We start from the raw sequence: 1,824 nt of genomic DNA, 5'->3' as shown, positions 1-1,824 counted from the left end.
TGTGTGTGTGTGTGTGTGTGTGTGTGTGTGTGTGTGTGTTTGAACGTGAGTCCCGTTACCTTTGGGTGTTCTGTGCTGGGGCGGTCTCTCGTTGTTCCACCTATGTTTGCGGCTCCCTCTGTCATTATCACTGTCTGACGAGGCGTAGGAGCTACTGTGCTCATCCACCGAGAGCTCGCTGTCCGAGTCCGAATCTGTCACCATGGAAACACACGGGCTATTACTTACTATCGGACATCTGAAATATAGGCCCAAGCAGCCAATGGCACGACAAGTATCGGSATCAGACTAAAACAGATGACATGCAGTTTGCATGCGGTTTGTGCATAAGACTCGTACTATCTTTCTTGGAACGCTTGCGGATGAAGATGGAGGAGTCTCCCTCCCCACTGTAACTCTTTTTGGCTGAGCGGGAGGATGTAGTATGCTTTTGCTCCGAGTCATTCCTGTAGGAAGAAAGAAACATGATGAGTACAGAAATAACAATTTGAATATGAATGACAATTTTGTTCCAGTAGAACTAGGGTTGCAATATTCCGGTAACCTTCCTAAAATTCCCAGGTTTTCCTGAAATACCGGTTGGAATATTCCTGGAATCAGGGGGGAATATGCAGGAAATCCAGAATCCTACAATAGGGCTTTCTTAGAAAGCTGTGGATTTTGGAAGGTTACTGGAGTTTTGCAACCCTAATTAAAACCCTGTTTCAGTGAGTTACCTGGCCTGGCTGCTGCTGAGGCTTTGGGCTGATCTGACCGTGCTTTCCAGGGAGGCAGTGGACTCTCCAATGGCCGTGCGGTACAAACCGTCCTCCTCCGTGAACGAGTACTTACCGTTTAAAGAACGCTGGGGGCATCAAAGAGGCAGAATGTGGATTGAATCGTCACCATCAGCAGCATCAGGTAATGTTTATGTAATCCCCTTTATGATGAATATCTAGTATTTATCCCCGTAAGATCAAAGGGCCCGTGGCTGGGTTTCTACTAAGCTAACATGTGGAATTGTTTTAAGAAGGTCATACCAAGGATCATTTAGCTATTTGATTTAGAAATGTAGTATGAAAAAATGGCTGAATGTCCATTGGGTGGTGGACCATTCTTGAGACACACAGGAAACTGTTGTTGAGTGTGAAAAACACAGCAGCMTTGCAGTTCTTGAAACAAACCGGTGCGCCTGGCACCTACTACTGTAACATACCCTGTTCAAAAGGCACTTAAATCTTGTCTTGACCATTCACCCTCTGAAATGCACACATTCACAATSTATATCTCAATGGTCTCAAGGCTTAAAAATGATTATTTAACATGTCTCCTACCCTTCATCTACACTGATTGAAAGTGACATCAATAAGGGACCATAGCTTCCAATTGGATTCACCTGGTCATTCTATGTCATGGAAAGAGCAGGTTTTCTTAATGTTTTGTACACTCAGTGTATGCTTCCAATCATTTTTCAAACTGATACTGGGCTACCTTCAGAGTCTTGTGAGGCTTGTYGGCYTCCTAGAGAAAGACAACCGACCTGTCTGTTTTCATGGAAGTCTCACCTTTCGTTGGTATGGTCATATTAGCGAAATGTGTATTATGCTAATTAGATTATCGACTCTAGGGGATTTTAATGTACACAGGTGTAGCACACTTAGGTATTGACTGATGTGTACATACTGTGAGTAAAGTGGTGCGGGTGGCAGTAGAATCTTCCACTATGGACTTCTTCCCTCTGAGGACGTTCTTCAGGTTGATCCTCACCTCCTTGTTGAAAATACAGAGGAAGAAGAAGATGCACACACCCTGAGAGAGAGAGAGAGAGAGAGAGAGAGAGAGAGA

The 1,824-nt window shown here is 44.4% G+C and overlaps 1 protein-coding gene across 1 annotated transcript in view; it reads right to left on the bottom strand.

Moving 5' to 3' along the window:
• The window catches only part of LOC112079644 (cadherin EGF LAG seven-pass G-type receptor 1-like), a 9,063-nt gene extending 7,277 nt beyond the window's left edge, over positions 1 to 1,786 (bottom strand). Inside the window, exons 1-4 of the mRNA XM_024145534.2 lie at positions 1,663 to 1,786; positions 717 to 844; positions 340 to 446; positions 60 to 194 (exon numbers count right to left, since the gene is read on the bottom strand). The gene's annotated coding sequence lies outside the window, so the exon portion shown is untranslated. The remainder of the gene's footprint in view (positions 1 to 59; positions 195 to 339; positions 447 to 716; positions 845 to 1,662) is intronic.
• Between the last annotated feature and the right edge of the window lie 38 nt (positions 1,787 to 1,824).

Source organism: Salvelinus sp. IW2-2015, unplaced genomic scaffold, assembly GCF_002910315.2.
Source record: "Salvelinus sp. IW2-2015 unplaced genomic scaffold, ASM291031v2 Un_scaffold8832, whole genome shotgun sequence".
Lineage (NCBI taxonomy): Eukaryota > Metazoa > Chordata > Actinopteri > Salmoniformes > Salmonidae > Salvelinus > Salvelinus sp. IW2-2015.
The sequence above is the reverse complement of the archived record's forward strand: the minus strand, read 5'-3'. Positions and strand labels throughout refer to the sequence as shown.